The 15,989-nt window shown below is 43.2% G+C and overlaps 1 protein-coding gene and 1 pseudogene across 1 annotated transcript in view; one reads left to right on the top strand and one right to left on the bottom strand.

The window, feature by feature from the left end:
• Nucleotides 1-15,989, bottom strand: part of SLC12A8 (solute carrier family 12 member 8) — a 122,525-nt gene that overhangs the window by 73,229 nt on the left and 33,307 nt on the right. The window lies entirely within an intron of this gene.
• Nucleotides 107-1,034, top strand: LOC119257043 (heterogeneous nuclear ribonucleoprotein A1-like; annotated as a pseudogene).

Here is a 15,989-nt window from a genome sequence, read left to right as displayed (position 1 = left end):
TGGGAGATTAATGGAGACTACATCTGAGGGTAGAAATCAAATACTACACAAAAATGAACGATGTAAGAAAATTAGTTTAATAAAAAGTCTCCACTTCCATTGCATCATGTCTAAGTCTGTGTCTCCCAAGGCACAAGGACAACTGCAGAAGCTCTTCATTAGAGGTTTAAGCTTTGAAGCAACCGATGAGAGTCTGAGGAGCCATTCTGAGCCCCAGGGAATGCTCATAGACTGTGTGGCAATCAGATATCCAAACACCAAGTGATTCAGAGGCTTTGGATTTGTCAGTTCCATCACAGTGGAGGAGGTGGATGCAGCCACGAACACAAGACCACACAGGTGGATGGAAGAGTTGTGGAGCCAAAGAGAGCTGTGCCAAGAAAATTCTCAAAGACCTAGTACCCACTCAACTGTGAAATAGATTTTTGTTGGTGGCATTAAAGAAGACAGTGAAGAATATCATTGAAAGATTATTTTGAGGGGTATGAGAAAATTAAAGTGATTTAAATCATGACTGATGGAGGCTTTGCTTCTGTAACATTTGATGACCATGATTGTATATAGGATTGTCATTCAGAAATATCATATGAGAATGGCCACAACTATGAAGTAAGGAAAGCCCTGTCTAAGCAAGAGATGACCAGATATATCATTCAGCCAAAGAAGTTGAAGTGGTTCTAGAAACTTTGGTTATGGTTGAGGAGGTGGTTTTGGGAATGAAAACTTTGATTGTGGAGTAAACTTCAATGGTCAAGGTGGCTTTGGAGTTGGCGTTGGTGGATGCAGTGGCAGTGGGGATGGCTAACATGGACTTGGTAATGACAGAAGCAGTTTTGGAGGTAGTGGAAGCTGCAACGATGTTGACAATTACGATGATCTTCAATTTTGCACCCATGAAAGGAGGAAACTTTGAAGAAAGAAGCTCTGGCCACTTTGGTGGTGGAGGCCAATACTTAGCCAAACCAGGAAACCCAGGTGGTTATGGTGGCTCCAGCAGCAGCAGTGACTATGACAGTGGCAGAGGTTTTAATTAATTGCCAGGAAGCAAAGCTTAGCAGTAGAGTAAAGCCAGAGAAGTGACAGGTAAGCTACACATTACAAGAGATTTGTGAATTCAGTCAAGCAAAGTGGTGGCAGGACCTAGCTGCTTACAAAAAAGACATGTTTTAGACAATACTCAGGTGGATGAGCAAAAATCCCAAGGACTATATATATGACTAATTATACAACAGGTTATTTTAGTTTCTGTTTTGTGGAAAGTATAAAACATTCCAACAAAGGGTTTTAATGCAGGCTTTTTTTTTTCCACCTATGCTGTTGATTGCCTGATCGTAATGCTGAATAAATGCACCTTCTAAAACAATAAAAATATTAACACTAGACTTCTGGGTTAAGATGGTAGACTGAATACAACTAATTTTTTTCCTCCCAAGCCTCACTAATATATATCACAGAATTCATAAGAATCAGGGAAACCACAATAAAATCTTAGAAGCTAATAGGTAGATATTTCAGTGGTAATGAGACCCAGACCTGAGAAAATGGAGTCACAAGTCAGCAGAGGGGAAAGCTAAGAACCTACCTGATTCGCCCCACAAAATTCTCAAAGGTCTCAGCACCAGGCGTTTGGATACTGGAGTGAGAGTTGGTGGGTCAGAACAAAACAAGGAAGACCTGGGGATAATCCTCATACTGTCCTCTTATTGCAAGAAGTCAATAAATCAATACATGTAAACCACATAAAATAATGCCTGACATACAATAAGTGCTAACTAAACATTAGTTGTTATATTACTATCATAGATAAACAACTGTCTTGCTATGCAAGGCAACCATCTTTCCACAAAATTATTTCCATCTAAAGGTCCATGATTACTGGGCCATGCTAAGGCCAGTTCCTCTCACAGCCTCCTGCGCTTCCACATCTACCATCTTTCTATCAGCCACTGCTTGCACATGTGGGTTTGAATGAAGGAGGTGGTGTTTGTAACAACTTGTCTAGGCTTTTTGCACTCAGGATTGAGACATGTTTCCCTAGAAGTGGTGACCTTAGCTTGCAGGTGGGCTGTCAACCAGCACAGCTTCCTCCTTCCCCCACCAGCATCATAAGGGAGCTCACAGTAGTGTCACAGGTGTGAGCAGTGACTCACTGGGAACACAGACAGGGGCATGGGACTCTAGACTCAGGTCAGATTGGGATGCAGGACAAACAGCACTGGGTTGGGAGTTGGAAGAACTGTGTTCCAAATGTGACTCTGTGTGGCCCAGCACAGGCGACTCAACTTCTCTGTGCCTGTGTTTCCTCACCCAATAATCAGGCGCATCGCCCAGATTGAACATTCCCACATTCCGAGAGTCTAAGTGTGTGTTTGCCCTTGAATACCATCCAATCAACTTAGGGGGCAAAGGAGGTCAGTCTGGGGCAGGGAGTCTTCTGAAAACACAACACATCATCCAAAACTTATTTGAGTGCTGGTGCTGACCTGCTTGGGTGTCTAGGCAGGGCCTGTAACAATGCTATCATGTTTTAAAACATATGCCTAAACTAGTTCCTATTGTAGACAATTGGCAGGTGCCCAGTTAATAGATTATTCCACCAGACAGTTGAATACATTGGCCATTGGTCAAAAATGAGGTCACTACAATCCTATGTGCTATAACTGGAAAAACCTGATGAGAAACAATTGTCTATTTTTTAACAACTAGAAATCCATTTTCCTGTACCCCTAAATTTGCCTTGCTTGGTGTGTGGTTCAGGAGTAAAGCAAGATTTTGTTCAAGGTCAGGTTGGCTTTGCTTTTGGATGCATCTGTTGTGCGTCTGATTGTCCATGAGAGTTTCACATCAGCAAATCCCCAACCAGACTCCAGCTGACGTGCGGGAATTTCTGACCAATATCGCCAGACCCCTGGTCTTTCGCCCAAATTGGCACCATCGGAAAGAACAGGTCAGATGACTCCTGTCCCAGCCATCTGGACATATACACTCAGTGGCTCTGTGTAATAAGAAGCATATGTGCTGTGCTCAAAGGAGGGAGTCTAAGGCGCAGAGCTGTTGTTACCCGAGGCCATGGCGTCCTTCCAGCACACTAGCATTCACAGACAATACTGTCCCCGCGACCTGCAGCAGGTAGGACCTGCACCGATTCTGCCAGTGATTCATCGACACTCTTTTGTTCAGTGTTTAATGTCTCCCTGAACATCATCGCTCCCTGCAAACAAAAAATCCAGGAGGAAAACTTTCAAAGCCACAGTTTCTTCTCAGCTGCAACCCTTCCTTCCTTCCTCCTTCCCAAGAAGGTCTGACTGAACTTGCAACCTGACCCCACCCGGGCCGGGCCCTCCACTCAGCATTGTGGTTTCTCCTGCCAGCTGCAGCCTGTGCAGACAGAATACCTGAGAACTGCTGCCAAAACAGGAAGGTTGGCGCCTCTCTGAAGGGAGGCCTGGGGAGTATCCGTCTCCCAGGCCAGTGAGATAAGAGATGAAGGGGTCAGGGTTTCCACACCTCCACTTAGATTCCAGACTCCTCCTCTTGTACTTTCTTCAATCTATCTGTCAGTCTCGATTCATTCACTCAACATATACATCAAGCACCCACCTATGTAAAGCCCCATGCTGGCGCTGGGGATCCAAAGGTGACCACCTCAGGGAACTCATATTTTTGTGACATGCCATCTAGCTGTTTGGACTTCTCTGGAGTCCCCAGTGGAACCACCTTTCTCCAATTCCAGCAATGACCCCACCAGCAGAGGCCACAATAAACAAAGCCAATGCAGGGTTTGAGTAAGAACATTCAGCCCCTGAGTCCCTTAACTCAAACACGGGGTTCCAGATTCTTGTCCGCTTTCTAGTCTCAAGAACATATCCTGTCACAGAAGACTGGCAAGCTAGCTATGGTAATTGGCATATGTGAATCAACTTTTCAAGACTAATGGGCCCCCTGATGGTGCAATGGGTTAAGATGCAGCACTATGAAGCTATCTGCAGCCACTGCAGCACAAGTTCGATCCCAGGCCCAGGAGGTGACCCACATGGCGCAGCAGACCTCTCCTGTCTCGGCCACTGCTCCCCTCAGCAGTGTATTTCTGTAGATCTGCCTGTTCTGTTCCCAACTCTTGTCTCTGGTGAATCCTCTCACCCCCTGCATCTCTGGCCCGCACCCCCACTCTTGTATGCATAAATAAATACATCTTAAAAAAACAAACAGAAAGACTAAATCATCAGTGCCATCCATTTCCGGACCCTCCAAAAGCTGGCTCGTTCCCAGTCTACAGTGTAAGAAGCCCTTAACTAGATAGTAACTAACATACCTATAATGGCAAAACCTGTGTGTTTAAGACGGATTAGGTTAGTAACAGGCCCCAGACTGGGCCAGACACCCCATACAGTAGCTCATTCCAAGGATCCAGTCAACAATAGAGAGAAAGTTCTCAGAGGAAGAAACCAGAAAATGAGGAAGGGAGAAAGGAGTCAGAAAGGGATGAAGGGAAAGGGACAAAGAACAGAGAAAAGGAGAAATCTAAAATTAGAAGCTTGCAAGCTACTTTCACATTCATTTTCTCATGGCTAAAAATTCCAGTCAGTGGCCTGCCATTCCCACAAGGGGTCTTGCGACTCTGCACATTTCTGCTTTAACACAGCTTTCCAAGGAGTCCCCTAGGAAAGGGGCAGGATTTCTCACACCTGCTGCCTGAGGTGGACAGCATAGAGAACAGAGGCCCAGACTGCCTCACCTGTGCTTTACAGGTATCGGGGCAGAAGCCGAGGACCAGGAGGTGATGCCAGGCTGTTCAGGGAGGGGCCTGTGTCCTGACCAACATCCCACCCTGTCCAACCTGGGACTTGAATTCTGCCCTGGTCAGTTGAGCTCGTCTACTGCTTCTGTTCCTGGCAGCACTTGGGAACCATGTCTTAGCATCACCAGTACCTGGTTCTGGCTCCTGAACTTGCCTGACAGTCCCCCATCTTGTCTCCTGTATCCCCCTCAAACTCTGGCCCCTCACAGTTCTGACCAGAGGGATCTAGCAAAGGCTGTCAGGTTCTTAAATCCCCTTCATCTGAAAGGGATGACTCCCCCATTTCCTCCAAGGGCATGCCCCAGCCAGGAAGTGCCTGGAAGCAACGTGAAACAGCATTTTGGAACCAGAAGTTCTGGGTTCAAATTTTGAATGAATTACTGTGCAATTTCAAGAAAGCTGTATCACCTCTTGAGGCTTCTACTTTCTCCAGAATAATCATCTCACCCATATCACTAGGTTGTTTCAAGGATAAAACAGAGTAATATATGTAAAGTGCCTGACGCAGAATGGGTGCTCACTAGTATTTCTCTGCATATTCCCATACACAAATAAACAGGTTTTGCGGTAGGTATGGTCCTTAGTTGAGGGCTGATCAGGTGAGAAACACAGAGAAAGGAGGAGCCACACCTCATATTCATGGGTTCCCTGATGAGTTCTAGTCCCTGCCCTCAGTGTACAATGAGTTTGTGTTCTCTCATCAGCGTCCTGCCAGCCCCAGCAGAGAGGTGCTGGGCCTCACCGTGGTTTTGGTTTTCACTCCACTGGGCCCAAGTCAGAGAGCAGATCACGGCCCACATAGGCAGGGGGGCAGGCAAGGTGTTGCAACCCTGGTTGCATGGAGGAACACCCCAAGTTTTTGAAAATACAGACCAATAGGCCTCATCACCCTAGAGTTGACTGACTTGGTCTGGGGTGTGACCTGGTATTCTGTTTTCCCCTGTGCTTCCTTGGTGCTCCCAGGGTGCAGGCAGTGTTGGAAACCCCAGGAACAGAGGCTGGGCTCTCATGTAAAAGCATTCATCAGCTCTTCCGAGAAGACATTGCTCCTCTCTGCTGAACCAGGAAGAGACCTGGGTACTGAAGCCTGGGTTCTTGGAAATAACTTTACCTCTCCAAGTTGTTGTTCCCGCATCTGTGAGATAGAGAAAATAACCCCTCCAGGATCCCTCACAAGGGCTACTCCAGATGGCCAGTGTGAATGAAGCCCTGACTGTGTGTTAGCACCAGCTACTCGACCACCTGTCAGTAAAATGCAAATTCCAGAACCGTCACAGACTGTCCCACACAAAGGCATACATCCTGGGCAGGAAAGAAAGGCTGAGCAGCTGCCTGGCCACCAGAGGTCAGAAAACAAACAGCCAGAATCGAGACTCCACACAGAGGCCGTCCTGGGCACTGCAAGGCCCTTGCAGACCTGCTGAGTTCACAGTGACCTGGAAAACCCCTTCCAGCAAAGGCACAAGGCATTGCCCTTCCGTCTCCCAAGGAAGAGGAACCACAAGGAAGACTGGGAAGACCTCTGACTGGGAAGACCTCTGACTGGGAAGATGATTCTATCGATATAGGGGCTCCGTGGTAGCTGGGCTGCTGCCTTCATCTCAGGAGAGGAACAGGGCCCAGGGGATGGAGGGCCCCGGCACATGTTCTAGAGTGGGGTCATCCCAAGATGAGCCATCTTTACTGCTGGGGCAAACGAGGCTGTAGTCCAGCATCACCACCTTTCACGCAGCGTGTTCATCCCTGCTCAGCGTGTACTGGACGCCTATGATACACCAAGTACCGTGCGTTCCAGGGAGACACCCAGGCCTTGTCCTTACAATGCACAAGAGCAGGTTCCCCTCTGTAGTCCCAGAGGAGCAGCCAAAACATCTGTGTGTTCATTACACCTTCTATGGGATAGAAAACAAACACCTGAAGAGATTCTAGGGTATATTCTTGGACTAAGAATATTAATCTTCAGCCTACCTGCTTTGTTTGAAATTACATCAGAGAGAGGGTTCTTTATAAAATGTGGAATAGTGAAAAATGCCTCTTCCGGTGAATTAAATTCCAACTTAATAAAGATGAATCTATTGACTATAAAACTACACATTGTCCCCAAACAACTTCAGGCCATCCTACCACTTCACCCATTTCCATACCGCTTAGGACTTGATCTTCAGCCCAGACCACATCTGAGAAGGCTCTGCCATCATATTTAGCTGCCTATAGTCACCTACCCCCCCACCCTTGGCCCTTACTCAAACTAATGCTGACCTCACTCCGTCCCCCACCTCTGTTCCTGCTGCATATTCCTCTCAGATCCGAGCCCATGACACCACCAGCCAGCCAGCCTCGGGTCAGCCATGTCTCTTCCACATCCCACTCTGCCATCTCTTCTCTCTTTAATCTGCCCCCTCACTCCCAACCCCAGAAGCACTGCATCATCATTGCTTTCCTGTATTACCATAACAGCCTCTCAAATACGTTTCCTGCCTCCATTCTTCTCTCTCCATCAAGCCACTGATTTTTCATACCATGCTCAGAGCAATTTTTCAAAATTATAAAACTGAATGTCACATTTCCCATTGCCTCAAGATAAAGCCCAAACACCTTCGTGTGGCAGACAAGGTGTTCTCAAGCCCACTCTGCCTGCTCCTCACTCTCAGGGCTCTCATTTCCCAAGCTCAGCAGGTCCAGGTTTTTGCATGAAATATGCTTCCTTCTCTTCCTCCTCACAAACCCTACACTCCTCTCCTGCTCAGCTCAGAGATCTCTTAGGTAAAATCTTTCCTAAATCTCAGGCTGGATTGAGAGGCCCCCCCCCCCAACAAAATCCCCAGGACCCCTGTGGAAGCCCTTCACAGTACTCATCACCACTTAGTAACTATTCACTTGTCTGAATCTCCCACAACACAGAGAGCAGTTAAAATGAATGAAATGGCATGTGTCATAACATGCATGGGTAAATCTCAAAAATCTGTTGGGTGAGAAAAGCAAACGGCAAAATAATTCATGTACCCACCACCCAAATATCTATTAAATAAAAGGATGCCTACAGTATGAGAAAATGCATGTTTTCAAACACTAAACAATAGGGGACACTCGTGAACATCTACATACGGGGAAAACCAAAAACACACGGGAGGACATACATCAGGCTCAGGACGCGGTGCAAGGGGAGAAGAGGGAGTGGAAGAAAGTACAGCTTAAACTGTGTTCATCGTGTTTTATTTATTTTTATCTTTGATAGAGATCTGAGGCAAAACTGGCAAAACATTATCCATTAAATTTGTGAAGTGGGTAGATGAGTATCTGTTATATTATTTCCCGTATGTTTGAAATATTTTATCAGTATATTTTTCAACTTTTAATGAGGAACCAGAGTCTCAAATGCCCTCATAATGTCCCTGGGGGCCCAGGCAGATGGCTCAGCCACTTACCCCAACAGACCCACCAGCCTGGCTGCTGCACAGAGACAGGCAGGGATGCGACCTTGGGATGTAAATATTATTTTTACCTTAATTTTTACTGATGAAAAAATCGAGGCTTAGAACATCTAACGTTGCTCAAGACCACACAGAGGATCCTGGACTTCAGACTATGACTATGTGGCACACAAAGAAATAAAACAAGAGAAAGAACAAAATAAAACAAGAATAAATGTTTAAACTGTAATTGCACGTTAGTGGTTACCAGAAGGGGAGAAGGCAAGGCGGTGGCTGAATCCATTAAAAAGGGCAATTGTGTGGTCAAGGATGGAACTGGACTTGTAGTGGCAACCATAACAGTATATACGGATGCTGACATACAATGATGCACACCTGAAACCTGTGTAATGTTATCATTTAATGCTAACTTCAATTAAAAAAATGTTTAAGGAAATCTGCCACTGGACGTTCAGAGCTGTGGGATTAAAAAGAATGGGGGTGGGGGAGTTAAGTTAGAGAAAAAATTAACCCTTTTCCAGGCTTAGGGAAATGGTGTAGACATTCCATTTCTTAGAAGACAAGCTGATCATCTGCTTATGGGCAGTTGTGGTAAGGAGGAGGAAAAACCTGAGGTCTGCAGCTTCCTTGTCTTTAATTTACAGGGATGCTCAGCCATCCAGGTAGAGACCCAGTCAGAGTTGGCAACCCAGGAGCGGAGTTCAAGAAGGCTGGAGAAGCAGGTGAGAGCCCCCTGAGCAGCTGTGCCGGTGGAAGGCTCCTCTGAGCCAGAGAACAGGGAGAAGAGCCCTGAGAGCAGAGGACTGGCCATGGGCCCCGCCTCCCTCACAGGGCAGGAAGATGAGGAAGCTCGGACAGTTGTGTCACAGAAGAAATATGAAGAGACACTTTCAAATCAGTATAGTTATGCACTGGACTGAATGTTTGTGTCTTTCCACCCCTCAGAAAAAATACACCTGTCTACCTGTCTGTCTGTCTGTCTGTTTCTATCTATCTATATATAGAAACCTAAGCCCTAATGTGATAGTATTTGGATTTGGGCCTTTGGGAGTTGATTAGGTCATGAAGGTGGAGCACTCAGGAATGGGATTAGTACCCTTTGAAAAGCAACTCTAGAGCACTCCCTTCCCCTCTCTACTGGGTGAGGAGACAGAAGATGTGAGGAGATGATCATGTATGAACCAAGAAGAGGGTCCTCACCTGAGAACTACTGGTGTCTTGATCATGGACTTCCCAGCCTCCAGAAGAGTGAGAAATAAGTATCTGTTGTTATAAGGCTTCCAAGTACGGTGTTTTGTTAAAGCAGCCCAAACAAGCTAAGACAGTGGTCAACAGTGCAACAAGCATCAAGAAGAAGAAATGAGCAAAGCTTTTTAATTTGGAGATCAAAAGGTCACTGGGCCTTCAGAGCAATTTCAGCAGAGAGCAGAGTCAGTCAGGCTTGACCCACTCCCTTTATAGCTCCAAAGCAGCAACCTTGACCTTCTTAAGCCAAGTCTAAGCCCCCTTTTTACAAATCAGAATCAGCTCCTGCCTACTGGGCACAGCATGAAGTGAACCTGTGCCCGTGCCTGCTGCGCACTATCCGTCCCCCGTGTTCCGCAGGGGCAGGGTGCCAAGGCAAAGCAGAGGTGCAATGCAGGCCCTGCAGAGGGTACGATAGCCAGCGAGGCAAATCTTCCTAGACAACCAAAAAATTAGCTTGGAGATGTGTATAATTTCATTTTTTAAATGCAGGACATAGAATTAAAATTGCCACACACCACTTCATTTCTGAAAATATATTTTCTCTATTTCTGTCTGATTTCTATGGCAATAAAAGGTTCTGGCATGACACTTGTCTTGTGTAAATAAAAACATAATCTCACAAAATGGCATTTTAGGAGCATTAAGCCAAACAAAATGCTTCAGGTATCTTGTTTAAATTAAGTTGTCAAGCTGTTTAGCTTTTACAATAATGGAACTCTGTGTCTCCACAGAGCCTTCTGCCATGATACTTGTTTTGGAAGAGTCTGAAGAGTCTGTTTTGGAAGGCGGTGAAAGGAAGAGGGGCCCGCCTGCATTCAGGCTAAGGATTCAGCAGCTGAGAAAATGGAGGCGATGATTAAGAGCCACTGCAGTTTGGAGATGAAATGAGAGACATGGCAGTAGCTTGAGATGGAAGGACACCGTGGAGGGAAGGATTTGTCAGGCACAGAGCATCAGACTGATTGACAGTCTGCACCCTGACTGCGAGACCTCCAGCCCCTGCCCCCCCTCCACCCTGCTCCTGGAGCTGTGCAGCCAGGCAAGCCCCTGGAAGGAGACTCCAGAATACACAGAATACAAACTGCCCCAGAGGAAAGACCAATAGAAACTGGCCACTGGGCACCTTCCAATGAAGCAGTCCCACCTGCCACAGGGTCACCCCACAGGAACGTCCTCCTGCCACAACTGCCAACCACTGCCAGTGCCCAGAACTCCTAATCCTCTTTGCGGTGCTTGTTATTTCAAATAAGTGAACTAAAAGGACTACAGACACTGAAGAAAGTTTACAGAAATAATACAGAACAAAACAAGGTAACAGAGAAAGAAACCTGGAGAGATGTGCCAGAACAAAGAAAATTTCCAAAGAAAATAAAAACTAATCATTTATAGTCTGAAAGAGTCAAAGGAGATATTATATCCATGAAACAAGAATAGGATTTTTTTTCTTAATTTTTTTTCTTAATTGACAGAGAACAACAAGGGCTGTTGATAGCCAAAACAAAATTTCAGTAAAAAGTTTGGAAATAAAGTTGAGGAACTCTTCCATAAAGTAAGGAGGGGAAAAAGAGATAAACTATAAGAGAAGATTTTAAAATAATAATAGTAACAGAAAGGTCATACCAGGAGTTCCAACATTGAACTAGTCAGAATTCAGGAAAGCAATAAAACAATTTTAACTAGAGAAAACAAAGAAGAAATTATCAAAAAATAATTGAAATCATGGATTAAAAGAGCCTAAGTCAATGAATGGGAATTTTCATTATGAAACTCTAGAACCTGAAGTGTAAAAGGAAAACCCTAAGCACTTTGAAAAAAGAAGTTACCAACTAAGACCAGAAATCAAAACAGCACCAAACTCCTGAATATAACTGGATGCCAGGTGATAGAGCAATGACTTCAAACTACTAAGGGAAAATGATTTTCGGTCTAGACTTTTATATCTCCTACCAATCACATGTGAAAGTAAAAGGTGACATTTTCCATCATAGAAAGGATGACGGGATCCAGACAGCAGGGTCAAACACCTATGAGCAGTGATGGCAAGTATCAGCACAGCAGGTATCATCCAGGCCCCAGATCACCTGTCCAGGAGGACAGTACGGAGTGAGTCTCTCCAAGAAAAAACATAACAGAGAGTGCAGACAAGAAAATGCCCGTCACTGGTGGAAAGCTCTGTGGAATTTGTTTTTTTTTTTAAATGAAACAAAACAAAACAAAAAAAATTCAAATACAGCGGGCTGAATGGTGACCCCCCCAAAAAAGATATGTCCATGTCATGATGCTGGAACCTATGAATGTGACCTTATTTATTGGACAAAGGTCTTGCCAGTTGTAATTAAGGATTTCAAAATGAGATCACACTGGATTACCCTAGTTGGACCTATTTCCAGTGACAAGTTGTCCTTACAAGATACACACAGAGGAGAGATAAAAGGAAGAGAAGGCCAATTTGAAAACAGAGATTCTGGACTGCTGTGACCACAAGCCAAAGAGCTCCTGGAACCAGAAGATGCTGAAAGAGGCAAGAAAGGAGTCTTCCCTGGAGCCTTCACTGTGAAAGCAGCTCTGTCAGCACCTTGGCTTCACACTCCTGGTCTCCAGAACCATTAAGCAATAAATTTCTGTTGTTTTAAGCCACCAAATTGTGATAATTTGTTAGGGCAGCTCTAGGAAACTAATCCACAAAGTAAGTTTAAGTTCAGGAAAAGCTGAAAGATATGCAAAAATAAAACAATCAGAGTAACTGACTGGGCTAAAAGTAATTATTTTCATATATATGTTTTACTTTAGTGAAGTAAAAACTAATTTTAAATGAACAAATGACAGAGTAGGAAAAAATTTTAACATACATGTTATCTAGCACCAATAAGAGCTAAATAAATATTTGTTTTGTGTTATATTAGTTGCTAAGATAGAAGAGAGAAATCATCAAAAAATTATCTGACCTAAAGGAAAATAGGCAAAAATTACAGACAGTTGAAAGAAAAATACAAATGGTTATAAAAATACAAATAAGATCATCCTTATCAGTGATTTAAGAAAATTAAAGAAAAAGATCACAATTTGTATTCATCACGAGTCAGAAATTAAAAGGCTCAACCTATCTAATATTGTCCCATGTATGAGGAATCAGTAACACTTGAATACCCATCAGCTGGAGTTCAGAATGAAACAATTTTATTGGAAGGTAATTTTCACAAAAATCTCACAAAATTTAAAATGTGCTTGACTATTGTCCTATGAATTCTGTTTGTGAGTCTTGATCTTACAGAAGTAAGCTTCAAATTTGTGTAAGGATGCTCATCTAGGAAATATAACAGAACTGCAAACTGAAAAATTCAATGTATTTTAGATACGGAATATGGAATACTTCCAGTAAAAAAAATAATGAGGGAATCCTAAGTGTACTGTTGAGTGGAAGAACAACAAAATAATGTACAATTTTACTACATTTTTACAAAGAACTAAATTGTGTGTGTTTGTGTGTATATTTGAATATGTATAGAAAATAGAGCAGAAATATATTTACCAAACTCTCTCTGGAACGTAAGAGAGCGAGAATGAAATATGGGGAGGGAACTGTTACTTTTTACTCATATTTCATTTTATAGTATAAAAATTTATATTACATTTTTATTTGGACAATACAAAATATTCATATTGCATTAAAATTTTAAAAAGAAAAATAAAACTTAAGTATATTTAATCTTTTCTCCAATTTTAAAATTAACTCTGGTGGCTTTTAAGTGTGCCTGCAAATTCTCTGACATTTCTTATTCAAAAGACAGAGACGAATTCCCTCCCTTTGAATGAGGGTCAGACTTCATGACTCACTTCTAACAAATATATTGTGCTGCCATGTGACTTCTGAAGCAGATTGTTCAAAGGATTTCTCTCTCTTTGCCTCTCTTTCATTGTTTGCTTTCAGGGAGTCAGTCACCCCAGGACTTAAGGACACTTAAGCAGCTCTCAGGAAAGGGCCACATGGAGAAGAACTGAGGCCTCCTGCCAACAACCAAAGCCAGCGTGCCTGTCAGATCCTCCAGTCCCAGTCAAGCCTTCAGCAGACCACAGCCCCTCCAGCATCTGACTGACTGACTGCCATGAGAAACCTTGAGCCAGAACTACCAGCCAAGCCACCCCCACATTGCTGGCCCATAGCAAGACAGTAAATAAGAAAATTTTGGTTTTGTTTTAAGATTTATTTTATTTATTTATGCATATAAGAACCGGGGTGTAGGCCAGAGATGTGGGGGGTGAGAGGATTCACCAGAGAGAGTGGGGAGCAGAACAGGCAGATTTACTGAAATACTGCTGAGGGGAGCAGCAGGTGAGTCAGGAGGTCTGCTGTACCATGTGGGTATCTCCCTGGCCAGAGATCTAACTCATGCCACAGTGGCTGGTGATAGCTTGATAGTGGTGAGACTTAACCCTTTGCGCCCCCAGGGAGGCCCAAAATTTTATTGTTTTGTGCCACTAAATTTTTTTTAAAGATATATTTATTTATTTATACAAGTGCTGGGGTACAGGCCAGATGCGCGGGAGGGTAAAAGGATTCACCAGAGACCTAGTAGGGAACAGAACAGGTAGACTGATGAAATACATCACTGAGGGGAGCAGCAGGCAAGACAGGAGAGGTCTGCCGCGCCACGTGGGACCCTCACCGGCGGCCGGGGATCGAACTGGCGCTGTAGAGGCTGTGGACAGCTTCACAGCACTGCGCACAACCACCTGTGCCACCAGGGGAAGCCCTTTGTGCCACTAAATTTTGGGGGACTTTGTTCAACAGCAACAAATAACAAACGCCTGTTTGTTATCTCCCTCTGGAGAGCAGACATGGAAAAAAATGAGTGAAGGACAGAAGTTTTGTTGTTGTTGTCACTTTGTACTTTCTACATTTTTGCTTCATACATTTCAGGATTGTTTGGATTTTCCTGATATTTTATATTTAAAGAAAGGGAAATTAAAAAGTAGGCTTAAGCTATTTAAATTCTTTTTTGATTTTTAAAGTGACACTAGTGAAAAAGAACAAAGTTCAAGGACTGACACTGCCCAACTTCAAAATTTACTAAAAAGTTACAATAATCAAGATAGGATGGCATAGGAGGGAAAAGGAAAAACAACAACAACACAAAGATGACTAGACTAAAGAGCCCAGGAGCCCAGACATAGATCCACACAAATACAATCAACTGATCTTTAGAGAAACTGACATAGAAGAAAAGCAATTCAATGGAGACAGGATAGTCTGGTGCTGGAACAAATAGAATTACACATGCAAAAGCAATTTTTTTATCTAGATCTTACATCTTTCACAGAAATTAACTCACAATGGATCTTCGATCTAAACGTAAAACATACGATTATAAAAGTTCTAAAAGATAATATAGAATATAATTTATGTGACACTGGATTTAGTAATGAATTTTTAGGCACAGCACCAAAAGCATGATCCATAAAAGAAAAAATTCATAAGTTAGACTTCGTTACAATAAAAACTTCAGCTCCACAAAAGACACTGTTCCATAAAAAAAAATGAAAAGACAAACCACAGACGAGAAGAAAATATTTGTAAGACATATATCTGTTAAAGGGCATGAATCCAAAATACACAAAGAATTCCTAAAACTCAATAGTAAGAAAACAACCAATTAAAAAATGGGAGAGCTGTGTGGAGATTTCTGGACCTACTAAACATAGAGCTTCCATATGATCCAGCAATTCCACTCCTAGGTATTTACCCAAAGGACACAGAAACATCCATTCCAAAGAACTCCTGCACCCCTATGTTTATAGCAGCACTATCTACAATAGCTAAGCTTTGGAAACAGCCCAAATGCCCAAAAATAGATGACTGGATCAAGAAGATGTGGTACATATATACCATGGAATATTACTCAGCATTCAAAAAAGATAAACACATGCAATTTGCAGCAACATGGATGGCGCTGGAAGGGATCATGCTCAGCGAAATAAGCCAAAAAGAAAAAGAAAAATACCGGATGGTCTCACTCATAGCAGGAATCTAGAAAACTTAAATAAGGGATCAGGAAAAAGAATAACTATAAGAAAGTGAAAATCAAAATCAACAAAAAACTATGAACCAGAGACACTTTTTGGGGGGTGGGGGCCGGGAGGGGAGGGATTGGGGTCAGATTGGGGCATGTGCAGTTGTATGGGGGAATATAAAAATAAAATTTATTATTTAATAAAAAAAATAAATAAATAAAAAATGGGCACAAGATCTCAACAGACACCTCACCAAAGATTATCTACAGATGTGAATTAAGCAAATAAAAACTTGTGCAATATGATACATCATTAGGAAATGGCAAGTTAAAGAAACAGTGAGATACCACTGTGCACCTATGAGAATGCTTAAAATCCAAAAATTTGAAATACCAAAGAGAGCAGAGTGTGCTCTCATTCATTGCTGGTGTAAATGCAAAATGACAAAGCCACTTGGAGGGCAATCAGGCAGCTTCTAACAAAGGTAAACATAGTCTTAACCA

This window comes from Talpa occidentalis, unplaced genomic scaffold (genome assembly GCF_014898055.3).
Source record: "Talpa occidentalis isolate TD23 unplaced genomic scaffold, MPIMG_talOcc4v2.1 talOcc4.4, whole genome shotgun sequence".
NCBI classification, from domain to species: Eukaryota; Metazoa; Chordata; class Mammalia; order Eulipotyphla; family Talpidae; genus Talpa; species Talpa occidentalis.
The sequence above is the reverse complement of the archived record's forward strand: the minus strand, read 5'-3'. Positions and strand labels throughout refer to the sequence as shown.